The sequence below is a fragment of the Ciconia boyciana genome, chromosome 4, assembly GCF_034638445.1.
Source record: "Ciconia boyciana chromosome 4, ASM3463844v1, whole genome shotgun sequence".
NCBI lineage: Eukaryota > Metazoa > Chordata > Aves > Ciconiiformes > Ciconiidae > Ciconia > Ciconia boyciana.
Window position 1 is genome coordinate 97,947,423 of NC_132937.1, and position 19,313 is coordinate 97,966,735.

Below are 19,313 nucleotides of genomic sequence, written 5' to 3' on the forward strand. Positions count from 1 at the left end.
AGCTGCGCTTTTATTCTTATGTATATCCTTTTGATTTGCGCTTTGAATCTGTACTGCTCGCTGCCTGGCATGTCAGAATGAATAACTTTGTAAAAGGATGCTGTAGCACCATTAATGGCAAAAAAGACAAAAATGCTTGTTAATGCTGGTAACCTCAGGTAAAATAAATCTGGAAAAATTGGCAGATTGATACCCCTCCCCCTAACTCTCTAAAAAGACTCTGAAAAAACTATCTATCACCTTTGCAAAGCATTCCACTTCAATGGCTGCAACCCACTTCATGAGTTTGCATGTAGGATATTTATACTTACATACCTTTAGTCTTTATCAGACTAGAGTACAGTGTTTCCATAACAAATTGCTGATAAATCCTTTTCCTCCCAAAAACAAAGTTATGGAAATACTAGGGTTGCAAAACTTACCCTTATGAAACTGCACGATCTTGGTTCCGCCCCTTGTTTGTGTTTAATACAGTTAAATGGTATTGCAATGCATCCACACATTAAAGATGCCCATAGTCTGGAATATCCATCATAGAGTGTCTGAATTTTCTTTCAAAATTGTGTTTTGAACATGGCTGTATAAAATCTTAAAAAGTCAGTAACTGAGGGAAAAAACAAAAGCAGATATGAAAGAAGCTTCCCATCTCTGTAGACAGTGAGCTTGGTCTAACAGGTGGCCTTAGGAGTACATACCTTCAAAATGCTACATGGACGTACTCATTCTGACTTTCTGTGTGAAACTCTGGGTAAGCATAGTAGGAAATGATCCCCAAAATATTGGTGTGGAGAAGGAAGGTCCTTTGTTGTTCAAATGTTGTTTCTCTCCTCATCGCGTTCCTGTTTTTCTCAGTGTCTGGCTGAGGTTTCCTAGAGCAGCCACAAGCAGAGTATGGGTTCCCACCACCTCTCCATTCAGCAGCAGATGGGCTGGAAACTGTAGAAAGAAGCTGACAGCTCTGGTGGGGCCATCTCATATCTCACATCTCAGTGTTCCCCTGGGCCAGAGGGAAATCCTGATTTTTAATGTCTGCAGTGATCTTTCACAGGTTCCACATGCTCCCTTCAGTAAAGGCAAGCTGGTGTTTTGGAAATTGGTGCTAAAATTGTCCTCCTGGAAAATGTTTTTGGAGACAACCACCCCAGACACAACGCTGTCAGTGGAATGGTATTTTCATGAGCTTCTTAATTTCACAAAGAAGGATACAACATCAGTGCTCAGTCTCACCTGTGCAATTTATGCTGGATTCACAGGTGTAATGTGCTGTATGTACAGCACTGTGTGTATGACACTTTACTAGTTAGGGTATGATAAAGTGGTATGAGTTGACAGAGGACTGATATTCACAGGAAGATATGCATTTTACTTTGCGAGCACACTTTTTTTCAAGTAACTTTTCTGTCTTTGATTAGTTAAAACTTCGTGAAAGGTAAGCGCAGTTATGCACTAATGTCCAAAAGAGTTTGTGCCAAAAGAAATCCCCTTTTCTTTTGGATATTCACTGTTAGTTACATTTTGGGGTTGTTTTTCTCAACAAGAACAATTTTGCTTTTGATGATGGCACTGCTGAGTCACAGACTTATGCAACCATTTCACCCTTCGCACAGCCCACGGCGTACAAGAAAGTCTTAGGCACCAAATTATTCTTGCAGATCAAACAAAAATGCCACCAAAAGGCCTTTGCCTCAAAAGAACATCCTTTTTTAATGCTGTATCTTTTGTCCAGCACTTTTTATTTACTGGGTAACACTGTCAAGGTCCTGACATCCAGACCTTTCTTTGCATGAAAAGCAAAAGTCAAAGTCTTGCACCTCTCTGGAGCCTGCTGTGGACTCTGGTGGCTGAGACTGGAAGCATCTTCTGCTCACAATTCAGCACCACGGGTGGGGACATGACAGAGGGGCTCAGCATCGCTGAGTGCAGGTTTTGTTTGAGGCACCTCAGCTCCTCTGGTCAGCGTCCCTGTCAGATTTGTAGGGTTTTTGTAGGTTATTTGTAGGTTATTGTAGGAATCACCACCCAAAGGAGACCAAGGAATGAGGATTTGACTGTATGTCTATTAAAATGTGGGGCAGAAGCCTAGAGTGTTTGATGGGCTATGTTTTGGTTTTTTTTCTTGCCAAGTAGGAAAAGGGCAATCCTTGGAATCTGAGGTCTTTGTACAAAAATGGTGTCTAATTTGTCATTCAGGATTTATGAAGGATGTTTTCTCCTTTTCACTAACTGTAAAGAACAAATCAAATACTAGCTTTCCAGTCCTGAAAATTAGTACACTCTAGAGAGCCAATTAAACATTATTCGCATATCTCAGCCCCATATTAATGTTCTTCTTTTAAACCATGCTCCAAGTATTCCTCACAAGCCAGGTAGTTGGTATTATCAGACTAATTTAAGGAGAGTTATCATTATAATATAGCTTTTGCAATTACGTGGTATACCAGGTGGCAAGACAGCATGGCTTTGCATTGCCAAGGTGCAAAGCAAATTCAGTGTTCAATCAACCTGAGAGAAAAAGGACAATTCTCATTTGCATAAACATGTAGCCACGGAAACTAGATGCACAGAGGTATAAGGAAGAGAGATCTATTTTACATGATGTGCATAGAATATTTGACAGTTTAGATTGGAGGCGTCATTGATGTGGGTAGGAATGGTGCAGTTGGTTGCCATGGATATGATTTTCCCTACTGGCAGTGCAAAGATTGTCAGGGATGGATGCTAAAATAAAAAAACACACACACACAAAGAGACACACACACGCACACACATGCATGCACACAAAACCACCCAAACCACTGCAACACTCTGGCAGCCTCATTCTCTTCTTTTGTTGAAAAATCTGTGTATCCTTTTTTTGCTAATGACAGTTCATCTACTATGCAGTGTAATCTAGAAACATTGATATTTCTATAATAAATCATTTATGTACAATATGTATTTATACCCTGCACACAAAGCCACAGACATATAAAGTGTATTTTATATGCATATATTCTATGAAATAGATAGAGAGATATAGATGTCTAATATTTAGGGAAAAATGTATATGTGTCTGTATGTGTTTATAATAAGATTCTTTTTTCCCGCTTTAACTTATAATCTGAGACACCCATGAACCTTTATATATACATTCAAACTTGAACTGCAAAATATGCATAGCGCAGTATAAGTGTGAATTTGTGCAAAAAGAAAGATAAGTGATGTTTCACTGATGCTCTGCAGTAGCTTTTTGATCAGCTGGTCACTAGTTCAGGTATGAACTACTCAAAATTTTACTTACCAATAAAAAATCCATACAATCCCAAGCAAAACACAAGTTCTGCTGTCATTTTACAGCTTCTGCCAAATGGTTGTTCACGATGCTTTGATCTTAATACAGCAACACTGAAACATATACTTCACTTAGCCATGTGAGAGTCCCTACTGATGTCAGCAGGACAATGCAGACTTTTAAGCGTTAGTGATTTGCTGATTTGCCACTTGAGTGCTGAGCATCTCACGTGCTGTAGCAAGATCCAAGCCCATGGTCTCCTACAGTCTAGCTCAGAAATAAAAAAGTTTATTTTAGCTTTTCTCCAACGTACTCTAATGAATGAGACCAGGTTCCACTCTCAGTTAAAGCAAAGCAAACCACAGCCACATATCTTTTAAATGAATGCTCATCCATTCATGATCTTCTGGGTATCGGTATAACTACCAGAATAGTGCTTCTTTTGAAGTGGATGATATTCAGAATTGACATGTGACTTTTTCATCCTTGGTGTAGTGGGGGTTTTTTAATAAAATCATATTAAAATATAGGGGGACTGCCTATTAAAATTCAAAAAAAAGAGAGAAAAAACAAAGCAAAATAAAAGTTTACATTTCTGATGAGCCTTTTCTGTATGAAAGTGATATTCTGGCTTCAATAACTGCCCCCACACAATGCAATAACCTTACAACAAGGGGACAAAAATTGTCAGTTCTTCATTGTAGTCTAGGAGACAGGTTTATGGGCCAAGAGATGGGTGCTAAGGTCTCTGTCTAGTCCTACTTCTTTCTGATTGTCTTTAAGAATTAATTCAACTTTCTCTTTCTGTATCCTCACTACAAATAGGAATAATTATGAAGTTCAAAGTGCCTTGGGATCTGTGGATGAAAAAAAACCTTCTAAAAGTGGTCATGTATTACCTTTTCCCTAGGTCGCACAGTTGAAACAAGTAAGTCACCTCAGTTACAAATATGTATGTGAATAAGCTTCTCCACCTTCTGCTTTGAGATCTGAGTTGCTTGTCTTCCCAGTGGCTGTTACCCAGGCTTGCTGCATTAGAGCTGCAGAGGCAGTAAGTTTTGTGTTGTAGCAAATCCAGCACGTAAATGAGGCAGGGAGATTGGAAAGGAGGGAGAAAAAAACAGGGAGAAGGAGGAAATGAAGACTGAACTCCCAAGCAGCAGTGATGAAGTCCTCTACTTGTAGACTGAACGAGGAGACAGTGACCAGCACTGCACTAAGGCACCTGAACTGATCTGAAGGAACTATGTCCAAGTATTTCATCCCCTTTTCAGCTTCCTATGGAGAACATGATCCAGGTACCAATGGTGATGGAACAGTAGTTAACAGCTTTCAAACCTTAATGATTTTAGTCAGTTTGCCTCAAGAACAAAGGTTTATTTAATTCTTATCAAAGAGAACATGCATATTTCTCTTTAGTCATCTCCTGTTCCGTTCTCCATTTTATTCCCTTCCAAATAACTTTTGAATTTCTTGGCTAATTTCAATGAAGCTTCCTAGCTAGGCGGACGCATCAAAGATAATAAGTTCCCACAAGGTTTCTGACTGTTAGATAAAGGTGAAGGATCCCATTAATGTCCCAAGACACTATATGGAAAAGATCCTTTGGAAATGATATTTCATTACTTTCCCTGCTCATGAAATGATGTGCTTTGATATGTAATTATAAAGATGAGAGTATGAATCGTAAATATCCTGCTGAATGGATCTCCATTCATGTGCCTGGCAGTTCAGGTGGGAAGAGATCACAGCGGCTGTGACAGGCACTATGGCCCCATGGCAGCATCTGAAAGACGGTATTTCTGCCTTTTCCCTTTCCCTGCTGCCCTTCCTCCATCAGCTCATGGAGCAGGGGATGCCCTGAGCTTTTACTGGAGCACAGAAGCAGATTATCTTTCCGAATAAAAATCCCTTTGGTCTTTGGTCTTTAAACCTTTTTTCCTAGGAGCACAGGAGATGAATGTTATTGCAACATTGCACAAACATTTTCTGTATTTCGAGTTGTGAGTATAACTCTTCAGTGATCGGTGGGGGAATTTTGCAAACATCTATTTGTCCTGGGAGAGCAACCGCCTGCCTGAACTGCACTCAGAGACCTGTCTACTGTCTTGAATGTTCATTCTCAGTCTGGATAACCAGTACGAACCCTACTGAAGCCTCCCAAGATATTAGTTTAATGCTGGGGTCACCTTCTTGTCCCAGCTGTGTTGGTGATTTACTCAGGTATAGCTCAGATGAGAATCTGGTGCAAGAAAGCTTCACCATTTTCGGCATGCTCATTGCAGTAGTGGGATAGCTCTGTTTGCTGCAAATCAGCAGCTACTTCAAGATGCTATTTTCTCATTGATTTAAATGTCCTGATTTCTTTCATGATCTCTCCCTCTCTATTTTTTCTTTTCTCTTTTGGGTGGAACATGTGCCCAGCTTTGTAAACAAAACTTCAGGAAAAAGATATTTTGGGTTTCGCTTTCTGACTAGCATTGCCAATACTAGATCAAAACAGCCTTGTGAAATCTCTATGTTTTGTGTAGAAAACAGCTCCACTCCTTGTTTTCTGAGCCAGCCAAATTAAAGCTTGAAATGAAGGCAAAATGATGAGCAAGATGGATGTAGCCTGACATTTATTTATATATTAATAATTGCTCACAATGACATTTCTTTTCATATAGAAGTTTCAGCAGCCTATGAAGCAAATCTATTCTCACTTCCATGGAGAACTCTGCATCTCTCTCCTCAGAAAAAGATGTCAACACAAGTTTGCACTCCTCTGAAACTGGTCTTACTGATATCTTATACTGCGGTTTGCTCACACTGAAATTAAAAATATAAATGCATCCATTTCCCTGCTTCAGTGGTGAAAACGGAGGTATGCATGGTATGTTTAATCGCTCACCTGATATCTCTTTCCTAAAGAGAGATAAAGGAGACATCAGAAAGTACAGCCATTTGAATGATCCAGCCAGCTGAACCTTCTCGGATGCTTTGTCATGTTTATGATAGCCTTTGAACCATGTTGCCACCATTACCAGTAACAGTAAAACAAACATGGAGCTCCAAGGGGATAAAATGCAGCATATTGACAACTGCAATTCTGGAAGTCCCATCTTTCTAATGCGGCTGAGCTTTGCTAAGGCAAATGTCATGTATAACACCTCTTCCGTTGCCACCTCTCACTGCTAGGTTTGTGCTTCTAACTTCCTTTCAGACCACAGGAAAGGAAAGTCAGTGTATACAACAAAACAAATGTTTGTCTGCGTCCAGCAGTGTACATTTCATCCCAAGTTTAGCTGCAAATTCATATGTTGGGACTATTCAAAGTGTCACAGATATCAGTATAATCCTGTTTCTGTAGTGTCACCCATGATGAGTCAAACTGTGCAAACATGAACTTAGTATAATAGACTGCTCAACACAGTGATGCTCATCACCATTCAAACTAAATTTGAGCTATATGTCACAGCTCCTAAACCCGTATTCATCATTTTTTTAAAATGTGGCCACGTAACTGTACTATGGCTTCTTCTAATGTGCCTATCGCTATCATTAATTTTTCCTAAAGATAAAGAAAGTTCCGAATGTTATGATTTACAGCTTAATGGGTTGACTTTTAAAACCATGATGTAAACTAGTAAATCAGGCTCTGCAAGAAGCTGAACCTTAGTTTCTTCAAGTCAATTTTTTTCTCCTCCTTTCTTTGATATGTTCTTTCTCAGAGCATATAGCCCGTGAACTTAATGTGATACAATACTGTAAAGTATGGTAGAGAAACTAGAGCATAATAAATAAATAAAAATATCAAACATGACTTACTTCTTTTGAAGTATTCCTTTAATAATCCAGTATGAAATCTTGGTGATAATATCACTGAAAACAAAAACAAGGCTTTTTTGCACATGCTGGTGTTAGAGTTTTTCTTTCTTTTAACAGTGAACTTGATTTTCCACACCAACGGAAAGCAAATAGCGAACCGTGGAATTAGGCATATGCCATATATTAGCTATGCATTATCTTATATTCCAAATATATATATGTATATATGAACCACAGAAGAAGTCTTCCTTTTGCCTCTGAAACACCAAAAGCATGCTCCCTTACACTCCTTAAAATCTGCTTCTTTCATCTTTGTACCATTAAACTCCACTCTGGTAGTAGCTACTTGCTGCACTCTTTCTCTTTCTCATGTAATACTTTAAGAAACTCTATCAACAGTTATAAAATGTCTGTTCAAAATAATTTTTTGCATTAACCCTTGTGCATATTCTGTGAGATAGAACAAGTGGATTAGGCTTCTGATTGTGTCTTGAAAGAAATCAGATTAGTTGATAGATCCAGTTCATAGGGAATTGAAACTTCTTCTCCAAAGTTCTGCCACAGAGGAAATTAACAATCCATATAGATATCCATCCGATTAAACCTTCTACTCATGCAGACTCAGCTGGTATGAACAAATCGAAATGAAAATTTTGTTTTGCATGCACTCAGTCAGTTTGTCTTACAGTGGCCTGTTTTTTAAGAATGATGTTTCAGGCTGTGATGTTTTGGTCCTAAAAAAAGAAGGTTTCTTGAAACTCATTTCTGCTTATGTAATTATTTTCTCATTTCATCTCTAGGAAAATTAAAACTTCCATTCCTCTTGAGACTTTCCTTCTAACAATGTAGGTTCATGTGACCAAAGTACAGAAAAAATCCACCCCATAATGTACAAGACAAATTACAGTTCATTAATGAAAAATCAATTTTGCATATTGATTGCTTAGGGCAAGATATCAGGCTTATGTCCTTGGGAGATGGTGGTAGATGAAACAATGACAGAGGTAAAGGGCAGAGGAAACGACAGAAAAAATGAGAAAATACTTTCAGGTCAGTAAATTCAAGGCACAGTTAACTTCTTCAGGAATATCCTATGTACACTAGCTACCATAGGATTTTTTATTTGTATTTAATAATATGAAATCATAACGGAAACTCATGTTTAGATAAAACAAATCTAGCAGCTCGTGCTGCAGGTAGTGCTTATTCTGCCTTTAGTTTGAAGAACTAGTTGGATCTCATCTCCCTGATACATCCGTATGAGTGTATTTCAGGAGTCTGACATAAGGTTACTATGAAACAGATAATGGGAGAGTTTTTTCTTGTCCAGAAGAAAAAAAAGACTGAAGAGATTCATCCTCCAGCAATTCCGTGTTTTATATGCCCTGGATGTAAGTGCAAGTGCAGGCTGTGAATGCTCTGTGATTGGAAATAACAAGATGACTCCTCTGATGCTTTAAAATAAAAGGTAGGGGATATTTAACCTGAATGTTACTGATAGAGATTAGAACAAAGGAATTATTTCCAAAGTGTCTGATTTCAATACTTTTAGAATAGTCTAATTTTTGACCTTTTCCTTCCAGAAAAGACTGTCACAGGAGGTGGAAAATAAAAAAAAAAAAAGGTCCCTTGAGCCATGTAGTCCTTCTCCCATCACCCAGGGACAATTCCTTTGTCCTGTTGTATGATTTTCTAATGCTTAGTCCAGATAATTAAATACCACGATGGCCACCTGGGTGGACAGCAGGGGCTGAATAAGCAAAAGTGTCGGTGGCTCTCTTAGACATAGACACAGTACTGCATTAAGCAAACCTGGTTCCTGTGCAAGAGTCTTTCTTGCTTAGGAGTGCAACAACAGGCATGAGCAAAATGCTTCTGTGGCCAGCCATAATGTGGCACAACAACTATGCCTCAGGGAGTGACCATTTACAGCTTTTTTTTCTTAATGAGGCAGGGCTGCCAGACAGTTGCATATCTTATGGAAGATGTCATACAGACACTTTTTAATGAAGTCTTAGACATATTTTGCATACTTTTACCCAGCAGCCTAGCCAGACTTCAAAGTTTCAATGTTTTGATTGATCTTACTGATCGTGTTTGGAAAATCTTCAGTAGCTGGTTGGGGGTAGATCCCACAAAAAGTCAATAAACTTCTAGATGAAATAATCCTCTAATGTATGTGAACAAACTCTTTTTTGTGGTGTTAATTCTGTTTCCATTCTATTTGTACACTTTCATAACCATGATTTTCTCCTTGTCAAACCACTCATTAACTATAGACCACAGCAGTTAATTTCTCCAACTCTCCTTCCCACAGTTTCACTTTATTTGTTTAGCTGACAGGATTTTGATGCAAGCAGGGCTTTGTCCTGGACATTATAAGTGTTCTCATTTCATTAGAGAGACTGACATGTTGCTAGCATTTATATTGCATCTGCAAACATCACCAAAGTTTCTGTCTCTTGGGAAGTGGTCAATTTGCCTTGGTATGTTTAAATGTGTTTATTTACATTAAAATAGAGGGTGATGAAAGTTGCCAAACCAAAGCTGAAAAAAACTCTAAGGTGACGTAAGAAATGTCTTCTGCCCCTCAAGAATATATACACATTGAGCTGCTGATGAGCAAGGGTGCCTTGAGGACACCAAGAAAGGACAATTTGATTACCATTTTAAGTTGGCTATTGGTCCCACCCTTTCCATTGCTCTTCAGGCATCTTTGACACCTTCTCTGGCCCTGCTGCATTAATTTTGTGTGAAACCTACCACTGACCAGAACCAGAATCCTTCAGACTTATTACACAAAACAAGTCTTAATCCACTTCATTTCTCCTGCACTATCTCCTGCTACAGCTGTGTGAAGCCTCATGGCTCCTGTCCTCACAGCATTCTGCAGAATTTCCTCTGGTTCATTTCATGCACAAATTGCAAGATGTACATTCATAAACAGCCCATGTTTGCAGGAATGCAAAATTCCCCTCTTTACCAAGGATGATTGCTGCAGTTCCCCACAAACACCAAGCCTTTACTGGTGAGTTCATCCAAGTGCACTGGAATTCATGGAAAGTCACTGATCCTGGATAGGGAGGAAGAGTCATTTTTTTATGAACCTTCAGTTGTGTGTTTCTACCAGAAGATAACATGGAACAGAAGAGGAATCACTGACATGCCAGCGGAGAATAAGAAAGAGAAAAATATGCCCATTAAATACCCCTACTCACAGGGACAGGACTTTTCCAGCAAAGTAATAGCACGTAGAGGGCATAAGAAATAGTTTCCAAATCATCTTCCACTCATGAGAAAATGCTCTCACCATAGCAACAAGATATGTGATGGTTGGGGCCATCAGACCCTGCCTGTGTGATGCCAAGCATTTGAGTCAATTCCCTCATGGGAACCAATGATCAGCTTAATAGCAGAGATGGAAAGAAAAAGAGATTTGGTGAAGGTCTCAGGTTTACTTGGGACATGGAAAACCTGCCAGTCATTTTTTATTAAACCAATACATCCCACAAAACATTCCAGGTCTGAGAAAATCACAGGGTACTTTACCAGCAAGAAAAGTGGTCAAAACATAAGCACCAGCTTCAGCAGGTGCTTATACACGTATGGTATTGTAGCTACTGAGTGAGAAAGAGCACTAACAGAATTTTAATCCAGATTTTAGAGGAATACAGGCCTTATTCTGTCTAACACTGTAATGCACATTTGATTTCAGAGCCTATGCTTCACTGAAGGTCCTCCATGATGAGTACGTAGTGGCGAATTATGGGGATGTAAATATGCGTGTCAGGAGGATCTAGAGGAGGAGCTGGCAGTAGTGTCGCCTGCACTGATGCTCCTACCAATATGCATTTTGAATGGTGAGCCTGTTCAAAGAGTAAACCTGTGCATCAACTTAGGCTCAGGCAAGCTTCTGTATTAAATTCTTACAAACTTACTCCCAGAAGCATCAGGAGTTTAATAAATGACAAAGGCATTCATAAGCTGAAGCTCCCTGGGTGCTACCAAGGAAAACATATAGAAATTAAGACAGTGATGTATAAATAAAATACAACCCTTCCTGAAGATGTGTGAAGGATTACTTGGAACAGTGTTTAACAGAGCATGGAAACAGGTGAAGTTTTTTGATCTGGAACAGCTGGGACAAAGTTTTTGGAAGTTTTGCCTTGGTAAAATTTGTGGTTTTCTTCAGGAAAAATAATGAAGCATTCAGTTGCAGGATTTGTGTTTGTAGTAGGTAATATACTCTCAGAGCCCCACTCTTTATACAACCTGGTAAGCATGACACAGGGCCTGGTGGAAACCCAAGCCCTTCTGAAATGTCAGGCAGCCAGAATACCTCAGGGCTTCTCAGATGGCTTTAGAAACCTACATCTTGGTGACCAAATCAAGCCCTAAGCATAACACTGCCACAGGATGAAAAGAGTGTTGTAAATGTGAAGCTTTATCTTTTTGCTGGCCCATCAGAGTGAAATTTTTCCCTAGAGAAACTAAGGTCAGGTTGCAAACTAAATCTCAAGAGATTCAGGAAAGGAGTAGAAAATTTTCATGAAAAAAAACCAAGCTGTTTTAAGGCAATTTCTGTTTGAGCATGTGGATTTTTTTTTTTAACTTGAACTTCTTAATTTGACCTTATGTAACCTCATTTGTTTTTACTCAACCTTCCTTGAATTTTACCCACAAAACCCTCCTGCAAGGTGTTGATGGCAGTGATGGGGCTGTGCTCAGATATGAAGGGGTTCATTTTCACTGTGGTGCTCTTGCTAAACAGTATTTCTCTGTTTAAAACAAAGAAAGTTTTATTTAGGGAAAGGACCGCAACGTCAGTCTGGGGAGAATACAACAATCCATGAGTCATGGGTTCTTCCCCAAAATCAGGCACTCAACCTTCACATCAGCTTCTCCATCCATTGGTGTCAATATCTGGTGGACACGCGTCCTTTGGATGGCTCACTTCTCTGCACGTTGCCTCCCCCTGCTAATGGTTTGTCATCTCTGGCCACCAATGTCCCTGAGGCCAGGAAAGCTCTCAGGCAAGTCCAGCACTGGCCCCACAGAAACCCCATTTCCAAAAGATCTGGTACCCCAAGCACATCCAGACCTGCTGTACCATTAACTGAGATGCAACCCTGCACTTTGATCCCACCTCTCACACTCCTTTGCCACCATGCCAGAACTCGGTCTTCCAGCTCCTGAGCAATTGCAGCTCTGCAGGTATCAGACAGGGGTATCTTGTTTCCATGTCCCGCACCTGGACCTGGAAAATCTATTTTTAAAAAGGTAATTAAAATGCGATGGTGATGGCTAGAGACACCTAGCTACTCATACTCTGCCTTCCCACATTGTCCAGCCTGGAGCTTGAGACACTTGTCTTCAAGCTGCACTAAGAGAGGTTAATTCTGTAGCTAAGCTCTGCAGGAGGTCCAGTGCAGTGTAGCACCCCCGTAGTACCTATACCCTGGGGATTTTATTCCCCATGAAATATGTGGAGAGTCTCCTCACTGACCTTACTCAGGATGTTACCTGATAGTACTTGACAAAAAATGACTGAGACTCATGTCTTAAAAACCCTTCTCTGCTCCGGCAGGCTATGGCCTAGGATCTGCACTTTTCCATTTTCTTTATTTCTTCCATTCATCTATGATTATTAGTTGAATTTCTTTGCTTTGCCTAACTTCTCATCACTCTTTATCTTAATGTCTTTCAAAAATTTATGTTGCAGTTGGTTTTTACTGCTGTTAGCAATTGCAGTAACAGCACTCCCATCATACTAAAAATGATGCAAACACTTGAGGCTGGATCTATTCCTGTAAAACTTTTCCCCTGTCACTGTGACTATCTCGACTCCTTTCCCAGCATGGATGAGAGGGACGCTAGTAAGATCAGCTGCCAATGATTTAAACACCATGGCATTGATATCCATTCAGAATAAGTTTAAATGCCAGCAATTTGGGGCAACTAATTCCTGTCTTCTGCAATCTCAGAGCCTGTTCCTACTTAGCAAGGATGACAGAATCTATCCTAAAGCATTGAGAAAGCAGCTGGTTAAAAGGTGTCTTAGGAACACCCATTGCCCTAGTGAATTTGTACCTGTCCATTCACTGAATAATTAGAAAGAAAAATACTCAGCTGAAAAGATTTTAAAACCTGAACAAGTTTCTTCTCCTTTCACCCATTCATTTCAATCTTCGTCCTTCTATAAATATATAGCACTATTAATAGCGTGTTCTAACTAGAGCTCTAATATAATCCCATCTATGAAAAAAGCAATCCAATTTTCTTGATGTCATAATAGCAAATAAAAATTACATTTTTCTTGTCATACAGGGCCTGATTTTCACTTTTATATATAATACTTATCAGAAGGTGATGTCATCCTAATGTAGCCCCAGGAGCCATAGTGACATACTCTTTAAGACAAAAAATTTTCCTACTTCTCTCTAGCTTCATGGAGAAAATGATTTCTGGTTAGTTTCTTTTTGGTTAGTTTACTACAACAACTAGCTGTACATCACCATGGCAACTAAATCAGACTGGACAGAAAGGTGGAATTAGGTCCTGCACCTCTTCCCTTTGTCCAGTGCTACAGGAAAGGTGTCATTCCTGGAGTGTTTGTCTCCTTGCACCACTGCTCTTGACCACGGTGTCTGAAAGCCCACCCACTGTCCCTTGAAGAATTTCCCATGGATTCCTGCCTGTGTCCCTTAACTTTTCATGGCATTTCAATCCCGATGGAATTACAGGATTTTGCATATTGCCTCCATGCTTTCAGATGACAAACAGCTCATCTGAGACACCAACTACTGCATACCAGAAAATCTAGAAACATGCACTTCACATAGGTGGATCAGCTCTGTGGTGCATGTGCAGAGTCTAGCCCTTCCATGGATGTCAAATCTATAATGGACATGCAAAAAAATCTCTCCCAGACTTACTGGATGCACTGCAAATATGCATCCCAGCTCTGTAGAGCATGTGGTGTAAGTCTAGAGCTTCTGAGAAGCATTAGCCTCATGATGTATGACAGTGCACACATACTTTTTTTTTGCCTGGATCCTACCTTTAGGCAAAAGAAATAACTTCTCCTCAGGGCTATTCATATCCTAGAGCTTTGATTCAAGACACCCGATAACTTTATTTCCTAGTGCCAGCTGTATCACACTGTTGTTAATTCTCATACAGCAATAGAAGTGCCATGCAGTAGCAGAAATAATTCGTTATTCCAGCACCCATGCCTTGTATCATGTGGGAGAAGATGTATACAAAGCAAAACCTAGATTTGTGCTCAATTAAATAGTCTGCCAACAGTTACAGTGTGCTTCCTCCATGCCTTGAGGCCCAAAGCTCTCATTTTGATCGGGTGCAGAGTTAGACTGTTCCTGGACAGTCTCTTTCAATAACTGATTTTCTAGGTGTAAGTCTACAGTAGAAATGTAGGGTTTATCTAACCTTCAGTAAAGTGACTCCAGTGTAGTTTAAGGAAAACAGGGTATAAAATTTCTCAAAGGAAGTGTGAAAACAGCCATTTCAGAAGTACCAATCTGGGAGGAGGTTTGCTAGCCTTGGCTTGGAGCTGGCCTTATTTAATATTCCCATGAAGGGTCTTTGCAGGAGTATGAAGATGCTGACAGCATGCATTGGCAGCACAGAGGCAGGAGGCATTATTAGTACAAAGGTGGATCAGAATATCACATAGGGAGAACTACTGAGCCTTGAGATAAAATGGGAGGGATTTTTTAAAGTATAGATAAAGGATGTCTTTATTAGGGAGTAATCAAAAGAATTTCTGCTATAGGGTGGGGCTAATCAGCTGGAAACAGCAGATAAAGACCTGTCTGTCCCAGCTGGCAGGGGGATGGATGTGGTCTGCCAGTCTGATGCAAAGAATGAAGGTGGCAGATGTGACCCTAATACCCATGAAGAAAGATATTACCAGAGAGAAGTGTAAGTACAGCAATGAAAGGCAATACTAAGACCAAGACCTCATGTAGAGTCACCGCAGTCATCCAAATCCATGAAATACATATATTGAAATTAGGCAAGTGTGGAGAAGTGCTACTGGAGTATGATAAGCCTTGGAGTTCAGGCATATTGGCTTGGACATCGTTCATGACCGGGAGGCTGGTTTGCCACAAGGCAGCTTGGGCTACAGGTGGAGGACCCCAAGCTCCTTGAGATCATCTGTACCCACCTATTAGGTATTTTCTAAAATAAATGATGTGTGGTTTTAGAAGAAGGTTGCACATTAATTGTTTTTTATTTTATGAATATGCAAATACTATTTATTAATGACCAAATAAGAGATACTGAGGCTAAAGTGAAAACCAAGGAGAACAGATATAAACTGGAACTATCAGAGCTAAGAGCTAAGGCTGTCTAACAGCCTTCTCGTAACAGTATGTGGGCAAAACAAGTTAACATAGATTTATGTGTTGTCAAAAGGAGAATGGATTGCCTTTTGTAGTTGGAGACTCTTTTAGATTCCTTAGTCAGATGCAGAAAATAATACAAATATGTCCACATTGAAGGCTACTTGTCTTGTCTGAGATTTGCAAAGAGGAGTGGTACAGGTTGTATGAGAAATATATTGACATGAAAAGATCATGGAAAGGCATCTTCCCATTGTTTCTATTTCTGGCTGAAAGCTTATTCATTTCCAAGTTCTTTTTGCTTTTTCTGGAGAAAGTCATCTGGACTATTGGCAAACTCAAGGGAAGAGGAGCTAATTTACATTATTATTATTATTGAGAAGCTGTGGGAAGATGGTAGAGAATGAGGTCGGTCAGGAAAGGACAGTTAAAAATAGTTGTCTGGAGCCTGGGAGGAAGCTAGTGGCTCGTAGCATGCCCAGCACTGAGTACTGGGGGGAACCTCCTCCCAGAGCTGTGGGCAAAGCTGGCAGATGTTCGTCTCTGCATTTATTTGATTTTTTGGTTTGGGTGGATTTGTAAGAAATGCTTATGCTATGAGGCTTCTCTTTAGAAAGTAGGAACAAAAGCTTTTATCACATCTCTCAAAGTGAAGCAGAGTGTCCAAGTGAACCTGATCCACTGCTCAGCGCCAGTTTGTGGTGGCTCTGTGATTTGATTTATGGGGCAAGAAGGTATAATGTCAAGAACTAGGAGTTGTAAGTATCTAAGTCACTGAAAGTTGAAATCATCACTTCCATTTCCAGGTTGTTTAAATTTTTGCTTATAACCCTAACATGAGGGCAGCTGTATTGCCAGGCTCTGTTGCCAGACAGAATTAATCGGGTCTTGCCTGTGCCCATCTCCTCCTTGTCCTCCTGCCTTTTGTCCATCTCCATCCCCACCTCCAAGGTGTCTCATGTTTTATTTACACTCTTGCTTCCAGGTGGATTTTTTGTGGTGGAAGTTGAGGTAAATCCAGCTCATGGAGCAAAGCCTATGCCTGAAGTGTTGAAAATGGTTTCTTCAAGTACATGAATAGGGAGAAAATCCAGTCATTCTCACTTTGATTTCCTTTTCCTTTTCATCTTGCAATGTATTTTACTCTTTTTTGGCTCTTGCACTGCCAGAAAAATAGTTGCCTGTGTGGACCAGATAATACTGGTTGTCTTTGTGAAATTTTGCCCTGTCAACCAAAGAAGGAATAACTACCATTACAGAAAAGCACTGAATTTAGTTTTATTTTGAGAGCAGTAGAAAACCATAGGACTTGTGGTAGTGCAATTTTTATTAAAATACATATCTCAACATTCAGATCATTAGTATAAAAAATGAGACAGGCTGTTAATAATTAGGCCAAGCCAACTTAAAAGAAACAAACTATTTGGGACCAATGGCACATAAAAATGTAGATAACCTTTTAGAAAGAAGTTTGCAAAATAAATGACACAGATTATGTTTAGATCATGTGGCAAATAAACTGAGAGATTTTGAAATGTACAGCATATGCTAACAGTATTTTTAGACAAAACGATGCTCATATGTAGCATGAGTAACATAAAATAATATCTGGTCCACAGACAAATTGTTAACAAAATTGAAGTCGACCTAATTAGCAAACTTTCAGTGCATCACCAGTAGTTTGTAAGGATAAAAATCCATGATCTGGATGAATCATGCCAACTGTTTGATGACAGATGGTCTGGATTTTGAAGCGCAGCTGACATCTTAAGTATCTGGAAAACCATGCATGAACTGCCTCCATCTCTTAATTGGCTGTAAACAAGTGGCCTGTTACACCTTCCTGCCACTCAGGACTACCCTTTTATTCCTGTGTTCAGGGACGTAGGGGGTGGGTACAGAGAGGAACTGTCTTCTGCAAATAATGTAAAAAAAAAAAAAAAAAGAATGTTTGCTTAGTCCTTAGAGCGAGGCAAGTAATACTGTTCCCATTTCACAGATGGAAAAGGAGGCATAAATATGCTAAATAAATAACTCAAGGTTAAACGGGTCAACAAGAAGTGTGTTATTTAAACAACCACTCAGTTACTGGTAGTCAGAGGGAGAGGAAAAGTGTATTCTATTAATATAGAGACATCAGGAATACATATGGAAAAAGAGGCAACATGGAAAAGAAGAAACTACGTAAGAAGTAACTTGAATTGTGTCCATTAGTAATCAACATTGTAAAATTACTCTTCGAATGTCATATGTAGTCAATTGTTGGTTGTAAAAATTAAATTTTCTTACATTCTGATAAGGAAGTAAGTGGAAACCATTTTGAAGTGAGATGTTTAGTGTTCTTTTAGACCTCCATGTTCTCTGAATTTAAGTTTATAAAAATGTAAACTAGTGATGACTATGTGGAGATGGAGCTTTTTGGCTCATCTCTTGTAGAGGGGGTTCCTTGACTGAAATTTAAGACTTGCTCTTTTTCTGCTGAGGTAAATGTTGACGGAATATAATCCAGCACCTTCTCACTGGGGACTGATACCATCTGCAAAGTTTGATTTCGGAAAGATTTTGTGGTTTTTCTTTCTGGAATTCTCATTACGCCTGAAAGCATGGCTTTTATTTTCATAGAAGAAATAATGCAATGCCAGTTTTCTCTCTTATCTAAAAATATTACCAGTTCCATAAAATCTATGAAGTTAATGTTGAAATAAAGCATTACTAGGCTCTATAAATTAATGTTAAGATACATTTAATTAACCTGAGAGTTCTAACCTAGGTGAGAAAGCTTTCTCAAAGACTGGCAGCCAGAAGAGGGAAACATCTTTGCTAAGAGTGCCCAAGTTACTGTTACAGTCTTGGACCACCACAGCTGTTCTCTGGCTGCCTAAGCATCTCTTGATGTACTTCTGATTGACTTTCTCCAGATGATGGGGGCTGCAGACTGGTCTCATGCCCAGGGCAGGACATGGAGTCTAGGGTAAGCCCTGGCTCCATCCTTGGTGACTACATGTGCAGGGATAATAAGCTACTCTAGCAAAAAAAGGGTCTAATAATGCACTTTTTTTCCCCTCGAAAAGGCAAGCAAAGAAGAAATTCTGGCACCTGGACAGTGCCAAACAGCTGAGTACTTCAAGCTCTGCTCAGTTCCTGGGTATTGTGGCCACACGCCACCTCTTAGAGCAAACTACAAAATTATAATTATTGTATGATTGTTGTGATGATCACATGTTTCTTATTCTGCACACAATTGTTTGTACAACATGCAAAGTGCACAGATCTTTGCACTGTATAACTGTTATCATATATATCATATTAGCAGAGTGGATCAATAGTTTCTAATAGGTACATTTTTCATGGATTTTTTTAATCTCTGTTCAGTTTTTTTCTTCCTTTCAAGCTGCCAAAAACTGGATCATAATTTTTACAGATGTATTTTCTGTTTGAAATTATTCAACCAATAATTTGAATTATCCTTAGCTTGTAGCTCACTTGTGAACTGATGTTCTTGCAATTCTGATATTGAGAAGTTGTGCTATTTTGCCTGAAGAGGGGGGTCACACCAGCAGTTTCTGTTCTAGACTGAATGAACATCTCTCTTTGAATAGGTCTTCTGTTGTAAATTTAATTCTAATTGATTATCAAAAAAAAGTAAGAGTTTTTTGTCAATATTCTTGCCAAAAAAACTTACTTCCTGGATATTTCTTAGAATAGCTAGAAATTCACTCACGGGAAGCTCAAACAAAAAGAATAAAAACACAACCAAATGCATTTATTTGTAAATATGAACAAATACTCACTGAGTATTCTAAAGAATTTCCTTTACTCTGATGATGATTATCATTCCCTTTCCCTTAGTCTCTAATCTGAGA